A 23,385-nucleotide genomic window follows, 5' to 3' on the forward strand; every position below is an offset into this window, starting at 1 on the left:
TAAACACACCCAGAGATAGGCCCTCCCATGATGCACACACTGAACACATAAGATAGTCCACTCACACAGCAAGGGAGGGTGTGTGTGTGTGACAACTATCCAAGGAAAATACTATGTAGCTACGCATAATCACACATCTCTAATATAATATTATATGCACATCAATCACTCATGCCCTCTGATGAAGTGGCAGCACAAACGGTGTTTAACCTAGTGGGATAAAATGCCTATATCCCATTTTGGAATACCGGCGGGTTCAAGGCCTGGCTCTGCTTCTGATTTTGGTATTTTCTGCTAATGAGGATCCTTGGCTTAAGAAGTTGGCTCTCTGCTACCCAGTGTGGAAGACCTAGACGGAGCTCCTGGTTCCTGGCATCAACTGATCCAACCTCTGTCATTGCAAGCATTTGGGCAATAAATCAGTGGATTGCAGTCCTATCTCTCCATTCTCCTCTCCCTTAAACAATAAGAAGGCATGTTCATATTACAGATTAGAGACTGAGACCTATAATGAATTTCCAAGGTCACAGAGATACTAAGTAGTAAGGCTTCGATTTGAAGAATGATGAAAGCGTGAACACTTTCCCATTCAAAAAAATTAGGAGTAATCAAACAATACAGCTTCTTCCAGATTTGATACCCAAGGGTAAAGCTTAGCTGGACTGTGAATGTTTTAATCCCTTTACCCATGGCACAAGCCTTACACTCACATCCAGAGGGCACAAGACTGTGCAGGCAGCAACTGCACAAAGGACCCCCAGATGACCTAAATGAAGGAGGACCAGCAGGTGCTCGGCATCCTATGCTGGCATTGGTTTGAGTTCTGGCTGTGTCATTTTGGGTCCAGCTCCCCGTTAATGGCCTGGCAAAGTAGCAGAAGACGACCCAAGCACTTGAACACCCACGTGGGAGATCCAGAAGAAGCTCCTGACCTGACCTGGCCCAGTTGCAGCCATTGAGGCCATCTGGGGGAGTAAACCAGTAGACGGATGCTCCCCGTTGCCTGCTGTCTTCTGCCCTCCCTCCTCTTTTTTTTAAACTCTGCCTTTCAAATGAATAAGTAAATCTTGAAAAAAAAATAATAATAATAAGTCGAAGCCATTTTGTGGGTAATTTGGGATGGGAACTTGTTCTTCCTTGGAAGAAAGTTTCCACATTCTCCCGCTGAGTCATCTGGGCTGATCCCACTGTTTGCAGTGTTTCTCACCTTTCCCCTTCCCGTGGGCAGCGAGGTCAGCCAGCCACAGTCCTTCACCGCCGGATCCCCAGCAGCCGCTCGCTGGGGGCCTGGCGCGCTGGGGGCCTGGCGCGCGGAGCGGGGAGGAGGGTGGCTGTCAGCTTCCCCGGCTGACTCAACCCACCGCCTCCTCGCTGCCCCGCAGACAGCCTCTAGCCTCCTAACTTTCCATTTCCAGGCCTCTCCGGTCGTTTCCCGGAGTGGAAGGACCCCGCCCTGCTGCCCAGGGCGCCCACTCTGCTGCCCCAGGGTGCCAGGGCACCGTGCCCGCTAAGCCTGGCGGGCTCTCTCTCGCAGGACCATTCGAAAGCGCTGTAATGGAAGAGTTCAGAATATAGGTCAAGGTGCTCTCGGAAGGGCCCAGGGGAGGGATCACCTGACTCGGAGGTGTGTGACTCAGCGGGAAGAGAAAGGAAGAGAAGAGGCGGAGCCGGAATCTCCTGGCCTGCGGGGAGGCTGCAGGAGGAGGTCGGGTTGCCTCTGTCTGGCTGATTGGCAGGACCAGGGGGAGGAGGAAGCTTCAGCAGACAGCAGGAAGGGTATAGTGACCTCTGGTGACCTCTCGAGGGTGGTGTCCAAACCCACTCCGGGGCAGGCTGTCACCCTGGTTGCAGCGAAACCACGCCCCTCTGAAACCTTCACTGTGGCTGCGAACACCTCCTCGGCCGCCTCCCCGCCAAAGTGAGAAACCACCAAACGCTGGCGGCGCTCATCCCTCCAGCCTCCCACCACGCAAGCGTCCTGAAAGGCCTGCCCCTGGCAGAGCCCCTTCGCGTGCCCCCCGGCTAATTCCGAATAGGAAAAGGACGAACCCATCTCCTTGCACGCGTCCTCCCGGCAGGAGCCTCCCTTCCAAGGTGTGGCCGTGGCGGCGGCTGCTGCTTGCTGCTTGCTGCTGCTGGGCTGGGGCAGCAGCTGCTCTGTCTGCGCTTCACTTCCTCTGGCTCCAGCTGCAGGTTCCTCCAGGCCAGGCAGGGAGTTTCCTCATTGCTTTGGGCCCAGGCCTTGTGAGCCGGCCACCCCCAGCTGCTCACCACCCTCTGTGGGTAGCGCGGCTGGGACTCCCTGGTTCCATGAGTCAGAGCCAGGCTGGAGACAGACAGCAGGCTGCCTTTATTAAATCAGCCTCCTGCCCCGCACACCACTCAGGGAAGCTATAATTACTCGTTTGGCCGGCTCTGAGGACGGAGCCACAGAGACTTGCCTGGGAGGGCTGTTTCCTGGTTTCTGCGTTTGTCTAGTGCACCTCGGGTTTGGAAATAAGAATAACAGCCACGGGTTAAGGACCTGTTACGTAAATGTCAGATGTTTTGCAGATGGGATGGGGTGCACTGGGCCTGGACAGAAAGGCAGATTGCTAGAAAAATCTCTGTGTGGAAGCTGCCAGGACTTTCTTGTTCTAGTTTGTTTTCAATGCCTCCTGGGTGATTCCCAGGGTCAAACACTTGAGGCAGGCTGCTCCTTGTTGATGCTGTCGGTTTACAGCAGATAAGGGGAAAAGCAATCAAACACTAGGGCCTTTAGGTCAGGCCTGTTTAATCCTTTAGGCAGCAGAGACACAAAATCTCAGGTTGCCCAGGCTACGGAAACACTTGAAACCTGAAAACACAGTCTGCTCCAAAATAGAAAATAAACCCACAGAAGCCAAATAGGATAGGCAAACTTCACTGACTGTTCAAGTGAGTATCTCAGGGTTCGTTCACTGGTTTAATTCACCCATTCCTACAAGCCTACATTTAATTCCTTCAACAAATGTTTGTTGATTGCTTCTCGGCTTTAGGCGCTGATGCAAGGATGTGTAAGAGCTAAACCAAGGAAAGACATAGAGAACCAAGCAGTCCAAGACTCCTGCCCTTTAAGGCCACTGATCGACAGAACAATGAGTAAATTATACAGTATAACAGGGAACACAGGTGTGATATGGGAAAAATAGACCAGGGCTTGGGGGATTATTGCTAAGGAGGAATTCATAAACCTCTCGTGACATTTAATAGTAATTCGCAGGTTGGTTTCTTCACTGTGATAGTTCTCAAGTCTGCATGATGATTGCTATGAAATCATAATCAGTCATAAATAAAATGAGTTAGGTGTTGTAGCATAGCATATAAAGCCCCTGTCTGTGACACCAGCATCCCCAAAGAGACACTGGTTCAAGTCCCGGCTGCTCAATTGCAGATCCAGCTCCCTAACTAAAGTCCCTGGGAAAGCATCAGAAGATGACCCAAGTCCTTGGGCCCCTGCCACCTCTGTAGGAGACCTGGATGAAATTCCTGGCTTGTGACTGCCACCTGGCTCAGCACCAGCCGCTGTGGCCATCTAGGGCATAAAACTGCGTCAGAAAAATCTCTTCCTCTCTGAAATTCAAATAAATAAATGTTATCTTTTTGGGAAAAAAAAAAGTTGTTGGATGGCTGGCCCAGTGGTTTAGCAAGCTAATCCTCAGTGTACAATGTCATCATCCCATATGGGAACCAGTTTGTGTGCCAGCTGCTCCACTTCTGAACCAGCTTCCTGCACCCATGTGGGAGGACTGGAAGAAGCTCCAGGCTCCTGGCTTTGGATTGACTCAGCTCTGGCTAGTTGTGGCCATTTGGGGAGATGACCCAGCAGATGGAAAATCTCTCTCTCTCTCTAAATCTGCCTTTCAAATTAAAAAATTAAAAATTAAAAAAAAGTAAAAACGAAGCTACGAAGCTGTTGGATATCTGTGAGGTAGTGACTAAGGAGTAAGGTGTCAGATGCCACAGTTTAGATCTTGGCTCTGTCATTTACTACCTGTGTGAATCTGGGAAGGATACTTAGTTTCAGTTCCCCATCTGCAACACAGGGGTAAGTGGGACCAACATTATAGGGTTTCTGGATGATTAAATGAAATAATGAAAGTAAAGGTGTTAGTTAACATAGCACCTGGCACTTAGGAAACACTCAATAAATGTTATCTATAATTACTGTGGCATTGTTGCTCTTTGGATGATGATGATAATGATGAGGTACAAACACTGAGCTGGGTACTGGGGACTAAGATAGTGGCATGGTCCTGGGAGTACAGGCATTGCAAGCAAAAAATCCCTTCACACATCTTCACACCCCTCTCCTTGTAGGATTCATCTTCATTGCACCACATTGCACCACCAACCACTGCAGACCCAATAAACATGAAGAGACCACTGTGAGACAGCATTGAATACCCTTCCAGTTAGCAAAAACTAAGTCTGGGACCCAGTGCGGTCACCTCGTGGCTAAAGTCCTCACCTTGAATGCACTGGGATTCCTTATGGGTACCAGTTCTAATCCCGGCAGCTCCACTTCCCATCCAGCTCCCTGCTTGTGATCTGGGAAAGCAGTCAAGGATGGCCCAAAGCCTTGGGATCCTGCACCTGTGTGGGACACCTAAAGGAAGTTCCTGGCTCCTTGCTTCGGATCAGTACAGCTCTGGCCACTATAGTCACTTGGGGAGTGAATCATTGGATGGAAGATCTTCCTCTCTGTCTCTCCTTCCTCTATATATCTGACTTTGCAATAGTAATGAATACATCTTTAAAAAAAAAAAAAAAGGAAGTCTCATAATACCAAGTATTTAAGAGGCCATGGATCAATGGCTGCTTTTAAGTTCCTGTTGGTAGGGCTGTAAGTTGGTAAATTAACATTATTTTTCAGGAGACACATACAAGAATATTTATCCCATAACATTCAAAGTGGAGGAAAGCTGGTAACAGCCCAAATATCCACTGACAGGAGAATAAATAAATACACGTAGAACGTAACAGACAGAATTGCAAGAGAATTGTGAAAAATAATGGACCACAACTGTGTGCCTCAGGATGGATGAATTTTATGAGGGAAAACTGTACATTTCAGAAGGACAATCTTCTAAGAAAGTAAAAAAGCAACACACCTAAACAATATACCTTCTAGAAAAATACATGAAACAAAATTATGTGATTAAAGCAAAGGAACAGTACATGCAAGATTTAGGATGAGGTGGGAAAGGCAGAATGATGGAAGGGAAAGACTGTGAGAGAAGAATTCGAGGTGAGTTCCCCATATTTTAAGCAAATAAATAATCACACAAATCGATAACCAAAAAACCCAGAGACAAGTTGGGCAAAGTAAAAGAACATCACTAAGCACAGATTAGGAATAAACCTGTGTACCCGCATCCAAGCACCGAGGAAGTAAGACTTAGACTTGGGGCAGGAACAACGTGCACTAACGAAGGGGCTAAAGACATTGAAGAAGGGCAGGGGGTGCGTGTGCTTCCATGAGGACGAAGCAGAGGTGACCCTGGACTTGAGGACTCTTTGGCCTTTCCTCTGTCACATGCAGCTGTGCAGGTTCACAACTGTGCCCAAGGACCAGAGGGTAAGGTGAGATGTCACCGTGATGGGATCAGAAACACCCCTGGCCCAGACAAGCACAGGCCATTGGTCTGTCTGTGCAGTGGCTGATCTTTGGAGCCCTTCCTCCCTGCTCTCTGCCAGGCCTGCCCCTGCCACCTGCCCTGGGACACACTTAGTGACCGTGGGTGGTACTCTCATGCAGGACCAGCCCTACCCCATCTATAATGCCAGCTGTGTAATGAACCTCGCTCAGGGTGGAGGATCCAGGTACTACCCACAGATCATGCAGTTTGGTTCCTAAGCCTACAATCCACACAGGCTCTCCGTGCTCTCAGCTGAGCTGCCTGAGGTCACGACCAAGCCCCCCAAACCACTGGCTGAAGCAAGCATTTCCCCTTCAGTTAAGCCATGGTTCCTGGTACTGATCCTCTATGGGTGTGATGCTTGGAGTCTTCGCTGCTCTTTGAATCCAGTTTCTTGTTAATGAGCACAGGAAGGCAGCAGGAGATGGCCCAAGTATTTGAAAACCCCCGCCACCCATGTGGGAGAACCGGATGGAGTTGCATGTCTCTCGTTGTTTTGGCCTGGTCCCAGCCCTGGCTGCTAGTCATTTGGTGAGTAAAAGCAGTGGATGAAATCTCTCTCTCCCTCTCCCTTTCTCTCTCTCTCTCTGTTTTTCCCTCTGTCTATATTCTTCCGTGTCTCTTATGAGAGAGAGTACTGAAACTGGAGGCGCAAAGACTCTAGATCAAGTGTCACCTGGTCAGTTTCTAAGCTGTCTCCCTTAGTTTAATTCTCTAAAACCTCAGCTTGCTTTCTATACAATGGGGACAAGCCTACTGCATCTGACTGGATGCACGGCATTGGGAACCACACAAGACAATGCGGGGAAACGCTCATGAAACAGAAGGGTGCAGTACCTCCGTTCTAGAATGCGAACCCGTTGAAGACGGGCATCTTGTATGACTGCATCATCCCTCTGCTCCCAGGACCCAGGGTAGTGCATGGTACACAGTAGGCACTGAAGAATGAGCACCTTAGAAAAACTGGATTGCAGGATTACAAATAAGAGAAAGATGATGAAATGATACTGATGATGGGCCAGCTGTAATGTTGGGACTGTAAGGGACAATCCCATTGAAGTGTCACAGCCACGGAGACCCCATTATTATTACTATTCTGCAGTAGGTTAGACAAGTGATAGGAACAAGTGGGCTCCGAGGCTTCCTGTAGCCTTCAAATGAACACAGGTGGCCCTCCTCCCTGAGAGGCAGGCGTGAAAGTCTCTCGATTTTGACATTTTCACTCTTTTAGGTTCAAATACTTTTAAAATAATTCTCTTAGGCTTTAATGTTTTTTGAAAATTCAATGTTATTTATTTGAAAGGCAGAGAGAGAGATGGTGGCCCGCAATCTCTGATTCATCCCTTCAAGGCTTGCAACGGTCAGAGGCTGGATCAGAGTAAAGCTGGAAGCCAGCAACTCTGGTCCAATGTCCAACATCAGCCACAGGAACTCGCATTACTATCACCTGATGCCTCCCAGCGTGCTATCTGAACCATGAGAAGCTGGCAGCTGGAATTGGGAGCCAGTCACTCCACTATGGAATGCACCAAAGTAGCATCACTTTTTTCAAAAAAAAAAAAATATATTATCTTTATTTGAAAGAGAAGAGATAGAGAAGGTCTTCCATCTGTTGGCTCAATCCCCAAACAGCCACAATGGCCAGTGCTGATCTGATCAGAAGACAGGAGCCAACAGCCTCCTCTGGGTCTCCCACATGAATGGAGGGTCCCGAGGATTCAGGCCATCCTCCGCTGCTTTCCCAAGTGAGAAGCAGTGAGCTGGATCAGAACTGGAGCAACCAGGACAGGAAGCAGCACCCATGTGGGATGCCAGCACCACAACACAGGATTAGCCTTCCATGCCACTGCGCTGGTCCCCCAAATCAGCATTAACTGCTGTGCCACACGTCTGCTGTACCACACACCTGCTGCAAGACTCCTTATGAAAGTTCGAATACCTCTGGAAAACAGTTAAATCTCAATTTCCAATCAGGGAATAATTTCTGTGCTTGCTTCCTAAATGTGAACACTTGGGTCCTTTGTAGCCATGGAATTCACAGGATGTGCCTGGATGGGTATAGGTGCGGTCTACCCAGGGTAGACAAAGGACTTGATAGAAGAGGGCAGAAAAGGCACCTTGGAAGATGGGTGTGGTTTGTTTTGTTGAGAACAAGCCCAGGACTTTAGAAGACAAAAGGCTGTTAGGACTTCCAAACCACCTTTAGGGGTAGGGCGGGTGGCAGGTACTGTCACCTAATAGCCCCAGCACCCAAGGAAGTCCAGATGCAATGACAGAAATCGTGTGTCTCTGGGAGGCATGGGAGACCTGAAGGGTTAGCAAAGGGGACGTCCTTTTACGGCTTTTTCTTTCTTTCTTTTTTCTTTTTTTAAAGATGTATCCATATACGATATAGAAAAGGATACTTCAAAAAGCTGGTGGAAAACGCTTAATCTAAAAACACTGCCAGGATGCCAAAAAATTTACACCAATATCAACGTCTTTTAGTTACATTTTTCTACCAAGTTTTTGAAGCATCCTCGTACTTAAAAAAAAAAAAATAGAGAGAGAGAGGCTGAACGAGGTGGGGGAGGAGAAAGGTTGACGAAAGGTCACGAGCTGGACTCTCCAAGGCAACACAGCTTCCAAGACAGTACAGCCTGCGCCAGGCTGCAGCTCTCCAGGGCTTGGCTCATTTACTGGAGATGAACGGCAGCCCCCAGCCTTCCCAGGCCACGGCAGCCAATGAGCCTGATCCACAGCTGGGGGGAAGCACTTGCCTCGCAGTTGGCAGCATCTCCCTGCCTGAGAGCCTTCCTCTGGAGAGAATCATTATGCAGTTTGGTCACATGCCCTATGCATTTTAATGAATGAGTCAGGGGACAGACTCAATTTGAAAAAGGAATCGCTGCTTTCGGCTGGGTGAAGGGCTCTCAAGGGACGCTCTTGCAGTGTGGATGTTACAACAGAAGGGAAGGGAGGAAGCTCTTTCCATTTAGGAGGGAAGAGAGGAAGGATGGATGGAATAAAGGAAGGGAAGGAGGGAAGGAAAGGGGCAGAACTACCCAAACACCCATGTGTGGGCACATGCTGCCTGCCAGGCATCCCTTGCTCCTTTTCCTGTGCTTATTTACTCCAAACGTCTAGTGCCATTTAAGTGATAGGCATGGGAGTTGTAAATCAAATCAAACAAGTCCTATCCGAGGGCCCGACACTGCAGCAGAGTGGGTTAAGCTGCCACCTGTAATGGCACTATCCCATACGAGCACCAGTTCAGGCCTTGACTTCCACTTCCAGTCCAGCTCCCTGCAAACACACCCAAGGAAGGCACTGAAAGACAACTTCAGGGCCTGGGAGCGCTGCCAGCCAGGTGGGAGACCTGGTTGGAGTTCTAGGATCCCAGTTTCAACCTGGACCAGCTCCCTGTCATTATAGCCATTTGGGGAATAAACTAGCAGATGGAAGATCTCTCTGTTCCCCTCTGTCACTTTGCCTTTCAAATTAAAAAAATAATAAATATAACAACAACAAAAAATCCTTATCCAAAAGCTATTTGCGTAAAACCAGTTCAATCATGTCAGCTTAACAGCTAGGCTAGGCATCTGACTGGGGGGAGGGGGCGAGGGGTGAGTGGAAGGACATGGTACTCTCCCATTCCTGTGTGTACACCCACGGGAACACCAGAGAGACCCACCTGCGGGTCACAGACTGCTGGGCAAGGGCGAGTATTTCTCAAGCACTTCCCACTTGCCAGATGCAGGGGTGAGTTAGATTTAGGATCTTGTGGAGTCTTCCCCAGAATCCCAGGAGACACATCCTGTTGCTGTCACATTTTTCACAGATGAGGAAGCTGAAGCCCAGAGCGCAGTTTGCCCAAGGTCACCCAGGGATTTGAACTCAGGTCTGTCTGACTCCAGCGTTCTTGGCAGCTCTGTTCTATGCTGTCAGCCAACCCCCTGGATGGGGAATGCTGGGGACGGCCTTTCCCTTCCCAGGCTGCCTTCCAAGAACACTCTGAACCCCCAGGAGGAAGAGGCTGGTGTGAGTCCAGATGCACTCCACGCCAACCAGCCTGGGAGCGGATCTGAAATCTACCGAGCGGGGCTGTGTGCGAGACCCAGAGCCCAAGGGCAGCGGGGAGGGGAAGGAAGTTCAGCCCCACCGCGGTCAGCTGGGGCGGTGTGCCGGTTCCCAGCCTCCACACCACAAAACACAGGGCAACAGATGCTCAGCAAATGAGTGTGTGGGAGTGAGACTTCGCCTCCCAAGGCAGGCGGGCAGGCAGTGTCACCGAATTACTCAACAAAGCCACCTCGGCTTTGAACTTTGAGCCAGGCTCTGTTGGAACGAGTTTGGGGGTTGGGGTGGGGTGGCCCTCACCACCTTAAAAAGGACGTCTGCCGTTCCCCCTCCCCATTCCCTCCCTTTGCACCCCCTAAGTGAGAGAACACAGCCCGGGAACTCAGCCAAGAAACTGGAAAGTCACTGCACACCCACATTCTCAAGGAGTTTTACAGCTGGAGAGAAAGAGTGAAACGCAAGCACAGCGGGTCTCCGGGGGCCCTTGGCTTCGCGGGAGAGAAAAGCAAGACCACCTGCCATGATGCTGGATGGACACAAAAGCACCCGGGCTTCACTGAGCGATCACTGTGTGCCAGGACCATCACACACACACACACACACACACACACAGGATCCCAAGGAGCAACTGTGACTCTCGCCCCTGGACTGTGAGATGAAAATGATGGGCCAGGTCACATGGTTTCCCTTGCTTCTGCTTTCCGCAACCAGGGATTTTCCCTAAACCCATTTTTTTTTTTCCTTTACTCTCACTGTCCGTGGCAATGGGTTGCCTAGGGTGATTGAAGGGTTCTGGAAGGACCCGCTCAGTGCCGCCAACCTCCTCCTGGGCTGCACTGGGAAGCTAACTGTGCTTTCATAGGAACTCCACAGCCTCCTCGTGAATATTTCTGGGGAGGAAGGTGGTATTTTCGGCTCTGTCATTCTGTCTCTTCTATCTTCAGGACTTGGGTGCAGGAGAGGAATAGCTATGTTTTGGGAAGAATCCATGAAGATCTCAGTCACAGTTAGGGAGCTGAGATTCCAGGCAAACCACCCCCATCTGGCCAGGGCAATCCCACTCTCATATCCTGAGGATGCTCTTGGGACCAGGAACAAGTTCTGTTGGAAGAAGTCAGCCCTGTACCCACCACTGCTCACCCTCCTCACCTATTTATTTTTTATTTTGGATTAGTTTGCTTGCTGTCCTTCTTTCTTTTCTTCTTCTTCTTCTTCTTTTTTTTTTTTTTGTTTGTTTTTTTTTCCTCCCTGGAACCAGAAAAGGCAAGTTTTGTACTCAGCTGCTTGGTGTAAAGGAAATTAGTCATGAGAGTACTTCTGGGGTGCCCGTGTCTTGTTCTTCTCCTTGCCACCGGCCAGGTCATCAACAATGTGATGACACATTGGGCCATCGGACCACTCCAAACTGTTTATTCATGAGCAAAACTAGGCCACTGGTCCAAATTCTGTCTCAGATCTTGCCTAAACCAGACCCCATAAATCCAAATTTGCAGCCCCCAAAGAATGGCCAGGGAATTCTGAGCCAGCCGTGTTTCTTTTTGACTGTTGGCAAAGTCCGTTCTACACTGACTCAGGGCTTGGCCTTCCCCATCTGTGAAGTAGGAAGGTATCCTATCTCACATGGCTGTGTGCTGTAACTAAGATCATGTAGGTTGTTTTTTTCCTAAGAGAAGATAAAAAAGGCCCGGGGTGGTGGCCTAGTGGCTCAATCTTCGCCTTGCACATACCCGGGATCCCATATGGATGCTGGTTCTAATCCTGGTGGCCCCGCTTCCCATCCAGCTCCCTGCTTGTGGCTTGCGAATACAGTCAAGGATGGCCCAAAGCCTTGGGACCCTGCACCTGCATGGGAAACTCAGAAGAGGCTCCTGGCTTCGGATTGGCTCAGCTCCGGCCATTGCAGCCACTTTAGGAGTGAATCAGTGGACAAATCTTCCTCTCTGTCTCTCCTTCTCTCTGTATATCTGACTTTGCAGTAAAAATAAATAAATCTTTAAAAAAAGAAGAGAGAAATTTTAAAATGCCTCTTTAGACAGGAAGGGGGGATTATCATTTTCTGGGCTTCAATCACATACCTAAAGGTTTATGCGGCATTAGTAGCAGGAGCATCAGCTTTGCCACAAGTACCCAAAATCACCTTTATTTTGGTAACTGATTTGGTGGTTTTCTTCTGCTGGGACGGAATACTACCAAGTGAGTAATTAATAAACAACGGCCTGTCCTTCGGCTCATGGTTCTGAAGAGTAACGAGTCCTGAAGCACACTGGCAGCCAGCAATGGCTTGCACACTGCGTCACAGCCCGGTAGGAGGACAAATGAACTTGAGCAAGAAGAGGAAAATTCAACCAAACCATCCTTTCACAAGGAGCCCACTTCCTTGATGACTAACCCACTCCGCCAACAGTGGCAGAGAATCACTTACCAGGGCAGAGACTCAGGACCTAGGCAGATTGTTTTTTTTTTTTAATTAAAGGATTTTTTTTTTAAAAAAAAAAGGTATCACATTTTTTAAACTTCACTTTTATTTGAAAGGCAAAATAACAGAGATGTAGGGAGACAGAGCTCTCTCACCTACTGGTTCACACCCTGAATGCTGGGCTGGGCCAGGCCAAAGTGGGAGCCAGGAACCCCATCCAGGTCTCACATGGAGGGAGCAGGGACCCAAGTGCTTGGCTCATCATCTGCTGCCTCCCAAGGCGTACATTAGCAGAAAGCTGGGTGGAAAGCAAAGTCAGGAATCCTCGCAGACACTCTGCTATGGAGTGAGGGTGCCCAAGGCAGAGCCTTCATCCACTACACTCACCCCATAATCACCTCTAAAATGCCCCACCTTTTCTTACTGCTGCAATAGCAATTAAAGTGCAACATGAGTTTTGGAGGGAACAGTTTGAAAGCCTAGCATGAACCACGCCCAACTTCCCTACCATCCCCTCCCATCAGCCAGCGCTTCCCTCATCCTCCCAGTCCCTGTAGATCCAGGAACACCAGCCTTCCTCTGGAAAGAAGTCCAACTCATTTGCCTCCGAGGCAGTGATTGGGTCATGTGATGCAATCAAGGCTAATGAGACTTTTGTTAAATTTCCTAGGAGTACACTGCAAACCAAAAGGACTAGCACTAATGCTTTCATCCCGTTATCTCAACATCCCCCGACCAAAGCTAAAAACCAAAGCTTAGACACGAAGGGCAGGCATTTGTGATTAAGACACTGCTTGGGATTCCCTTGTCCCATGAAGAGCGCAAGAATTCGTGGCCACTTTCGCTCCTGCTTCTGCTTTTCTGTTCATGTGCACCCCAGAAGGCGGCAGGTGACAGCTTCAGTGCTTGGATTCCTGCCACCTATGTGGGAGATCTGGATTGAGTTCCTGCCTCCTAGTTTTGGCCTGATTCAGGCCTGGCTATTGCAGGAATTTTTTTCTTTTAAAGGTTTGTCTTTATTTGAAAGACAAAGTTAGAGAAGCAGAGGGGAAGACAGAGAGAGATCTTCCATCTGCTGGTTCATTTCCCAAATGATCACAATGGCCAGAACTGGGCCAGGCCAAAACCAGGAGCAAGTGTGTCCTCTGGGTCTCCCATGTGGGTGCAGGGGCCCAAAGACTTGAGCTGTCTTCTGTTGCCTTCCTTATTGCATTAGCAGGGAGCTAGACTGAAAATAGAGCAGCCAGGATTCAAACTGGCGCCCACATGGGATGCTGCTAATACCAATGGTTTAACCTTGTATGCTACAACACTAGCCCTTATTTTTCATTGTTTTAAAGATTTATTTATTTGAGGCCAGCACTATAATGCAGTGGATTAAGCTGCTTCCTGCCAGCATCCCATATGAGCACCAGTTCACTTTCTTTCTTTTCTTTCTCTGTTTCTCTTTCTCACTCTCTGTCTCTCTCTCTCTTTCTTTCTTGTAAAGGATTTATTTCTTTTGGCCCCAGCACGCTAGCCTAGTAGCTGAAGTCTTGCCTTGCACATGCCGGGAATCCATATGGACGCCAGTTCATATCCTGGCTGCTCCACTTCCTTTCCAGCTCCGCTCACTGCTTGTGGCCTGGGAAAGCAGTGGAGGACAGCCCAAAGCCTTGGGACACTGCACCCATGTGGGAAACCTGGAAGAAGCTCCCGGCTCCTGGCTTTGGATTGGCTCAGCTCTGTTGTGATCACTTGGTGAGTGAACAAGCAGACGCAGGATCTTTCTCTGATTCACCGATGACAGCAGCTGTAGCTAGTCCATCTGCTGGCGAAGGAGAGGGCTGACCCCCCTCCCCGGAAGTCCTCGTTCTCTGGTGTTCTCTGCCCTATGGGAGAAAAGCACCAATAACAGGAATGTTAGGCTGGGCAGAGCAGAAGTGACTCCACTGCCCTGTCAAAGTCAGGCAACACTCCCATCCAGGAACGTTTGGAATGCCAAATCACCTTAACCTTGTCTCTGCACAGAGATCAACACCTGCCATGATGAGTACCCGGTGCTGCATGCCACACACATGCGCAGACCAAGGGAACTGCCACCTTCTTCCATCCTCCGTGCCTAAGATTACAAAAGCCCAGTGCTGTACAGCCTGGGTGGCCATTTCCTTCACATGGTCACCCTGCCGTGTGGAAGTGGTCCTGTGCTGTCTGCCCCCAGGGAGTCATCTGTCAGACTCTGCCTCCTGACTAATAAAACTGCCTCAACTGAAAGTTCTCTTTCTCTCTCAATCACCTCTGAACCTAACAAGGAAGAAATGCCTGGTCGATCCCTACAGAACTGTTGCTTAATGTCCAAGGTTTAGAGGGGTCTTCCTAGCCCAGTACTTCCCATTACTTTCAGGGGGTTGATGGTTGGAAGAACAGGTGCCCACCTTTAGACCATCGCTCTTCTCTGCAGATACTGGGGCCTAGTAAAATGCGCATGTGTCAGACCTCCCAGAGCTTACAGTCTGATCTGGGATCAGACATGGCAGCTTGCAGGAAGAACACAGCAGAGAGAGTCAGGTGTGCGATGGGGACAGGAGACCGAGCACTCTGCAAAGAGAACGGAGGACAGAAGGAGTCCCCGAGGGTTGAGGAGGTTTCTGCCCATCAAGGGAGTAAATCAAGCATGTACGTCTGATAACGGAACGCAATGATATGACATCTGGGATTGGCATCAAAATAACACAAGGATGGGGCACGAGGGTGGAGTTGCAGATAAAGGAACACTGGCCATGAGTTGGTTCTCATTTACAGGGTTTGTTCTGTCATCCTGAGCAACCGTTTGACGTTTTCAAAAGTAACTTTTACTTCTTTGTGTTTTGTTTTAAAGTCAAGGAGGCAGAGACAGGTAGAAAAAGACTTTGTATACACTGGTTTATTCTCCAAATGCCCACAATAGCCGTTTGGAGCCAGGAATTCCATCCAGGACCCGCTCCCTCCCCTCCCCCCGACCGCCCCGGTGCATGGCAGGGGCCCATGTACTCCAGCCTTCACTTGTTGTCTCCCAGCAGAGACAGGAGGAGAAGCTGGATAGAAAACGGAGAACCCTGGACCCAAAATAGACATCCTAATAAGGTATGCAGGTGTCCCAAGGAGCAACTTGAATGTTCCACCAATGCTAGCTAGCTGCCAAAGTAATTTTTGTGTTTTTTTTTTTCAGATTTATATGTTTTTATTGGAAAGTCAGATTTACAGAGAGAAAGAGAGACAGAGAGAAAGATGTTCCATCTGCTGGTTCACTCTTCAAGTAGCCACAATGGCCAGAGCTTAACTGATCCAAAGTCAGCAGCCAGGAGCTTCTTGGGGTTTCCTACACGGGTACATGGTCCCAAGGCTTTGGACCATCCTCACTGCTTCCCCAGGCTACAAACAGGGAGCTGGAAGGCAAGTGGAGCAGCCAGGATATGAACCAGCACCCATATGGGATCCCAGCACACGCAAAACGAAGATTTAGCCCCTAGGCTATCATGCCGGACCCTTCCAACCTAATTTGTAAAAGTATGATAAATAATGGCTAAAGAAACATGTTTATATATTTTTTTCTTTGCAGTGCCTCTTCACACCTCTTTTAGTTAATTTGTGTTTATTTGTAAAGCAGAAAGAGAAAGAGACTTTCCATTTGCTGGTTCACTGTTCAAATGCTGGGTCAGGGTGAAGCGAGGGCTTGGAGCCCAATTTCAGTCTCCCACTTGGGTGGCAGGGGTGCAAACACTTGGACCACAACCTGCTGCCTCCTGGCATGTGCATCAGCAGCAAGCAGTGATGGAAAGCCAAGCAGGGATTCGAACACAGCCATTCCAGCACAGGATGCTTGCATTCTGAGTAGCATCTTTTATAAAATAAACAAAAAGACTGGGGCCTAGGCCGTGACCTAATGCGTAAAGCTGTTGTCTGTGATGCCAGCATCGCATATGGATTCTGGTTCATGTCTTGGCTACTCTACTTCTGATCCAGATCCCTGCTAACAGCCTGGCGGAAAGCAGCGGAGGATGGCTTAAGTGTTGGAATCACTGCACCAAAGAGGGAGACCCAGAAAAAGCTCCTGGCTTCTGGCTCCTGCTTGGCTCAGCCTGGGTCATTGGGAAATGAATCGGCAGATGGAAGATCTGTCTCTCTCATTATCTATGTGTGTGTGATTCTGACTTGCAAATAAACAAACAAATCATAAAAAAATAAATAAATGAAAAAAAGTGGAGCAGCCAGGACTGGAACCAGTACCCATGTGTGATGCTGGCAATTCAGGTTCCCAAGTAACATCTTAACCAATATGTCAAATACCCACCTCCCACAGGTATGCACTTCAAAAATGATCCCACCCTATTTTAAAAACAGTAAAACTACGGTTTGGAGAGGCCATTTTTGCAAAGTGGAATGAAGAGTGGAACTTGGTCATTCCCACTCTCACTCCAAGATGAACCCAGAGCATCAGGCAAAAGACAGGCAGGCTGGCTAACCTCAGCTTGGCAGGGCTGGCGTTGGGGGAGGGTGACCTGGTGAGCCAAGTTCTGCCCAGAGGCAGCCCGTGGCTGGTGTGGCACAGACCCCGGGAGGGCCTCAGGGAGTCATTAAGCACACAGCGGAAAGCTTCCAGCCGCGGAGTTCACGTGCTGCTGGGTAGTTAAGAAAACATTGAGTCTCCAGCCCAGCAGGCCCTGGATCCTTTCATGGGCATCTTGAGAACGACTGCCCGAACATCTGGGTCTGATAAAGGCAGACCCACGTGGGCTTCCTTGCCCCCTTTCCCAGCACTGTTTTTGCACACACCCTTGAAGCTCTGTGTGTGTGGCTGTTCTTTTCTCTCCCCTCTTCCCAAACATATGGATTCCCAGCTCCTATTTCAAACTCAAATGCTCCTCTGCTATAAACTCCCCCAAAGCTCTCAATTTCCTTTTTCCATTGCTCATTCTTTCCTAAAGTGCATGCAAAAAGCCTCTCTTAGCTCTGTTCCAATTTCCTTGTTTATGAAAGAAGGCCAAGGAGAACAGTGATTTCCATTATCAAGGTGAACCAAAGCCTGATTCCTTCCACAGGAGAACACACCTTTATAACCCGGGACATCAAAGCCTACGAGGTACGAGGAACAAATCACAGCAAAGCCCCGACCCCTCCATCCTGCAGGAGGCCTGATCCAGGGCCATCTGCTCCCTTTATCTGGCCGAAACTTCCTCTTTGAAAAATCACTGATGGAATAGAAAAAGAAAAGTCGCGGGCATGATTCCCAGAAGGTTGCTGCTGAAGTGGAAGTGTGTTATCTGGGAAGAGGGAACAGGTCCTTGCCTGCTTCTTAGCCTGTGGTCTCGTATGCTCTGGCAACACCCGCTCTGCAAGGCAGAGAGCCTGGTCCCGAGCATGGAAGGACAAGACAAAGCAGCAATTGTGGGGGTGAAGAGGAAGGGATGTTCAAAGGATCTAGGACCTAGGGAAGGGAAGGGCTTCAACAAGACAGATGTCAGGGACCCTCAGCACCCAGCAGGCAACAGAAACGGCCTGTGGCGGGAACAGCAAGGTGCTAAAGGACTGCCAAGCCGACTAGTGGGGACTGGAGACAGCACGTTCCTGGACAGGACAGCAGCTCCTGGCTGTTCTGGAAGGATGTGAGCCCTTTATTGCCAGATCCTTCGTGTTTCCAAAAGAACTGGGGATCTGTTTTTTGTTTTAAAATTTATTTATTTAAAAGGCAGTTACGAGAGAGAGCTCCTCCATCCACTGCCTCACTCTGCAAATGGTCACAACAGCCAGGGCTAGACCAGACCAAAGCTAGAACCCAGGAGATTCTCCCAGGTCTCCCACATGCATGCAAGGGCCCAAGCACCTGGGCCATCTTCTGTTGGTTACCCAGGCATGTTAGCAGGAAGCTGTACTGAAGTGGAGCAGATGGGGGTCAAACCAGAACCCCTATGAATGCTGGCATCACAGGCAGTAGCTTTATTGGTCCCTAGGGATCTGGATTTTACACAGTCTCCCAACCTGGGAATGGAGTTCACCGAGAAAGAAAGTTTTGCAAAGATCAATAGTAGGAGTCAAACGAACCACCCCAGCTGTCCAAGTGTGAGCAGATCTATTTTGCAAGCTCAGCCTAGCAAGTGGTTTCTGTATGACAAGAGAGAGCAGGGAGTCCAGCAGGAGGTCAGATGAAGCCACACTGGGAGTGTTGGCTGTTCCCTGGACTCACCACACACTTGTAGACTTCTGTGATTTTATCACCCTGCTTCTGCTGCCACTTGGGTCCTTACCAACAGTCCTCCTGCCCTCTTAAAGAAATGCCCCTCCTCCTTCTCAAGCCAGTGCAGAGCTTGCTCTTTGGGAACAGTCACTTCAGTCTCTGACATTTGAGTCCATCTTAGAAGCAACCTAAAATTCACCTGCTCATGGGAGAATCAAGGGACAGTTTGCTATGTTTCACCCACTGACAAAGTCATGCCCAGCACTTCTGCAAATTTAAAAGGCTCTTTAAAAAAAAAAAATCACTTCAAAGACAACATCTCTGAAAAAGAAGACGGAAACCAAGGCACCAGGTTGGGGGTTGTTTGCCAAAGGGCTCCACTGGCAGGGCTCCAAAGAGCTGGAAGAACCAAGGACTAAGATATTTTTTAAAAGGTTAGGGGGCAGGGTAGGCATGTGGTGCAGAGGTTAATTGCTAGCTGGGATGCTCACATGCTATACGGAAGTGACTGGATTCAGATACTGGCTCTGCTCCTTCTTCCAGCTTCCTGCTGATGCACACACAGACCAGTAGCAGCTGACCGCTGAAACAGCCGGGTTCTTGAGACTTACGGTCGAGACCAGGATTGAGTTTCCCGTTCCTGCCACGGGCTTGGCTCAACCACTCAACCCTGGCTCTTGTCGGTATCTGGACAGTGAACCAGCAGATGATAGCTCTCTCTCTCTCTCTCTCTCTCTCTATCTCAAATGAAAAAAGCCAACTTGCAAAAATTTAGGCTATATCCTAGGGTTGTAGTTATTAAGACAATTAAAATTTCTTTACAATGGAATGATATAGAAATCCAAACTGCACGCACACACACACACACGAAGAAAAACCATTCGCAAAGAGGTGATCATTTAAAAACAAAAATTATCTTTAAAAATCAGAGTTACAGAGAGAGAAAGAGGTACAGAGACAATTCTTTCATCCACTGGTCAACTCCCCAAATAGCCACAGTGACCACAGTAGGTGGTTCCAAAGCTGGGAAAAAAAAAAAAGAGCATCTTCCGGTTCTCTTAGGAGCCCAAGACCTTGTGCTATCCACCATTGCTTTCCCAGGCCATTAACTGGGAAATGGATCAGAAGTGGAGCAGCCGAAACACAAACCAGTGCTCCTACGGCGTTCCAATGCTACAGATGGTAGATTAACAGCTTTACCACTGCACCGGCCCCCAAAGGCATGATCATGCAATCTCTTTCCTGGTAATACCTTTCTGTTGCCAGTTAGACTCTTCTGGCCTTGCAATCTCCCACGCAGAGAGAGTAAGAAGCATGAATGGGAGGAGATGCCAGGAGGAGAAGTTCAAAGCAAGGGAAAGTGTGTTGCACAAGTGAGTGTCTGCAGCAGGGTGCGTGCGAGAACCTCTGTGCCTGTGTGTGCGTGTATGATGTGTCCTTGCATGCTTAGTCGTTTTACAGGCCATCTAAGTCTCAGGAGAAATGCTCTTCTTAGTTCAGTCAATACGATGTCCTGCTAAAAGGACCTTTCTCACTAATCTCCTTTAATCTCGTCTCCCCCAATATACTGCTGCCTTTCTCTTCTTCAATATATATTTTTGGAGGTGAGTACTTGGCCTAGCAGTTAAGACCCCAGTGTCCCAAAGGGGGGTACCTGAAAACTGACTCCTAGCTTTGGCTCCTGACGCCAGCTCCCAGCTCATGCAGATACGGAGAAGTGGCAGTGACAGCTGGAGTGCTTGAAGTCCCATCACTCAGGTGGGCGGGAGAGCTGGGCTGTATCCCTGGCTCTTGGCTTCTGTCCTGCCTAAGCATTTGAGTTCTATCTCACGAATAAAAATAAATAAATGAGCCTATATATATGAATGGAAAACCTGTCAGCTCATAGCACTGTGAAATGCACTGGGACTATTTCAAACAGCAGGAAAGACCCATTCCTCTCCATCAGGGGCCACAGTGTTTCCAGGGAGGCAGCCTAGGGATGCAATACAATTCAGAGAAGCCAGCAGCTAATGAAGTAGGGAGAGCAGGACAAGGAAGGATCGTGGAAAGTCAGAGGGAAGGCGCTGGCAAACATAGACGGGAAAGAAGCGAGTCTGTAATGAGATCTGAAAGTGCAGGCTGGTAAGAATGGAAGGGAATGTTCCAGATACAGGCAGAGGCAAGGCAAACAATCGGAAGGCTGCCCCTAGACCTGTTGAACTCCACTGAACAAAGGCAAGCTTCACCCTGGGAAGGTTTTCAGCAGGAGTTCTGGAGGCAAGCCTGGAACCCGTGTGGCAGTGGCCAATTGCCAAGGCTAAGAACCTTACAGATCTTTGTCCCCAAATTGCAACTGCTTAGCCAAAAACACTGCAATGTTCTTTTGTCCTTAAGGTACTCAGAATATAGGATGGAAAACTAAGTGTTTAGTGAACACATAAAGAGTGAAACAAAGGGCCCAAGACAAGCTGACTTAGGTTAGGGGTTAGGGTTTTTGGGTTGAGAGAAGGGGAGGAGGCAGCCAGCTGGAAAAGACTTTACTTTAGTAGGGGACAGATGGAGGGATACAGAGAGTAGGGGTTGAGCCTGCCCAGATAGCGAGCAGGGCCAGGATGCATTCCTTCTAAGCAACAGAGTCGTGTCTGAAGCAGCCTACTGGGGCAGGCAGCAGGGACCCTGGTAAGGCAGGCAGGGTTTTGTAGTAAGGATCTCTGGAAAAGCTGACAGCGCATGGTCTTTGCAGTTTGAAGTGACCCAGGTGCAAGGCTTCCCCAAGCCATGCCCATTCCAGTATTCTTTACACTACCTATCTGTTCCCAGATTCACCAGGCCTGGGAAGTACAGGCACAGGGACCAGACAGAGTCCATCCGGCCCCCGGCAGCCTAAGGGGTTGGAAATTCCAATTTGCAAAGAATAAACAACATTCACCCATTTTGCTGCCCCCATTCTCAGGCCTCACCCTAAGCTGGTGAGCTTAGGCAAGCAGGTGTTGTGGGCTTTCTGCTTGGCTGGGAATCTATTCCCCAGATGTCTGTGTTAATGGTATCTGCAGGTGGGACCCTGGGAAGGTGATGAGGATTAAAGAGACCATGCGAGTTGGCCATCAGTGGTCTTATAAGAAGGTGAGAGACCCCAGAGAGCACCTTGCTGTCTGTCACCACATTACCCTCTTTCACCACAGGATATACCTGGAAGTGCCCCCACCCCAGACCAGCACCATACTTTTGACTTCCCAGTCTCCAAAACTGTGAGTCAAATGTACATTCTGTATTAATGACTTAGTCTGAAGTATTTTGTCATAGCAACAGAAAACAGATCAAGATGACTTAAAGAGAGAGAGATTTATTTGAAAGGAAGAGTGACAGAGGGAGAGACAAAGACCTTTCATCTGCTGGCTCACGCCCCAGATGCTTGCAACAGCCAGGAACTGGGCCAAAGTCAGCAGCTAGGGTCTTTCACATATAAAACAGGGACTCAACTACTTAGGACAGAAACTACCATGGCCAGGACTCAACCCAGGCACTCTGATACGGATGTGGGCATCTCAAATACTGACTTAGCCCATTGTGCTACAACATCAGCTGATAAGCTAATTTTTAAAAAAAATACATATATTTTTTTCTTTTTATTTGCAAGGCAGATTATACAGAAGGAAAAGGAGATACAGTGATCTACCAACAGGTTCACTCCCTATGTGGCCACAGTGGCCAGAGCTGACATGATCTGAGCTGGGAGCCAGCAGCTTCTTCCTGGTCTCCCACTTGGGTGCATCCTCTGCTGCTTTCCCAGGCCGTGAGCAAAGAGCTGGATCAGAAGCAGAGCAGCGGGGACATGAACAGGTGCCCAGATGGGATGCCAGCGCCAGGGGGCTGAGAACTAACTGGCGCTGATCTCTAAGCTAATTTTTTATAGAGCAGGAAACTGAGGCCCAAAGAGGAAAACACTGCAGGTTATCAGTTCATCCATTTCATTGACTGACTCAACAGGCAGGAACAGAGCACTTGTTGTTGCCAGGCCTGTGGCTAGAGTAACTGTGTTGATGATGAGGCCCATGTTGTGGTACAGCAGTCTAAATAAGCCCCTACAGGGGATGCCGGCAGTCCCGTGTATCACTGGCATCCCACACTGGAGCACCAGCTCTTATCCTGGGCTGCTCTGCTTCTGCAACGTGGCTGGGTAAAGTAGTGCTTGGGTCCTTGCCACGCTAGGATGGAGTTCCGGCCTCCTGGCTGCAGCTCAGCCCAGCCCTGACAGTTGCAACCGTTTGGGGAAGGAATTAGCAGATGGAATCTTTCTCTCTCTCTCTTTCAAATAAGTAAATAATAATCTTCAGAGGAAAAAAAAAAAGGGGGGGGTGGATTCTTTACTCCTAAAAGCCAGAGTTCAAAGCCTGTTTGCCCTCCCAATACACTGACCTGTGGGCTTGAAATGTCTGTGGATGCCCTGGGCTCCACAGCTTGCAGGTGGAGGTGGGAATGGGCGTGGCGGTGCTTCCTTCCTTCATCCACCTCCATCCAAATGTGGGGCCAAAGGGAAAACACATCTTCCAGCAGAGGTGCAGAGCCAGCGTCTCCCTGGAATTCCGTCCCTCCCATGGAGAAACGCTACCTCTGAGAGCTTGTCCCATCCTCCAAGCCCTTCTTATCCCCCCACCCTCCATCTCCACACTAGCCCAGAGAGTGGAAACTGTTAAAAAAAAAAATCTCACCTTTTGCCAACAGCATCTCATGGAAGCAGGGACAGGATAAAGGAGGCTTTTGCTATTTTTTTCTTTCTTTTTAAAAGAAGCTAAAAGAGGGAGGGGACACCAGGGCCACTTTACCTGCCACTAACTTCGCTATGAGCCAACCACGGCCAAGGTCAGAGATGACTGGCAAAACCCAAGCAGAGACAGACACCCCCACAAGATGCTTGGCTGAGAGGCTGGTGCCCATCCCCAGAGCCTGGGCCGTGTTATTTCCTGGGGCGATGCAAGTCACAGAGCCTGGAAGCTGATGACTGCATGTCTGGGGCAGCGGGGTGGGAGGCCTGGCCAGGAGGTGGGGGTGGAGCGGGAGGAATCCTGGAGGGTGGGGAC

General features: G+C 49.2%; 1 protein-coding gene across 3 annotated transcripts in view; it reads right to left on the reverse strand.

The window, feature by feature from the left end:
* Positions 1-2,132, reverse strand: part of CHD9 (chromodomain helicase DNA binding protein 9) — a 182,984-nt gene extending 180,852 nt beyond the window's left edge. For 2 of the 3 annotated variants that reach the window (XM_040982716.1, XM_040982714.1), the window contains exon 1: positions 2,050-2,132. The gene's annotated coding sequence lies outside the window, so the exon portion shown is untranslated. Of the gene's footprint in view, positions 1-1,207; positions 1,693-2,049 lie in introns of those variants that run through there. The other variant, XM_040982715.1, reaches the window with a different exon arrangement.
* Between the last annotated feature and the right edge of the window lie 21,253 nt (positions 2,133-23,385).

The sequence above is a fragment of the Ochotona curzoniae genome, unplaced genomic scaffold (genome assembly GCF_017591425.1).
Source record: "Ochotona curzoniae isolate NIBS_2020 unplaced genomic scaffold, NIBS_Ocur_1.0 contig_3622, whole genome shotgun sequence".
Taxonomy (NCBI): Eukaryota; Metazoa; Chordata; class Mammalia; order Lagomorpha; family Ochotonidae; genus Ochotona; species Ochotona curzoniae.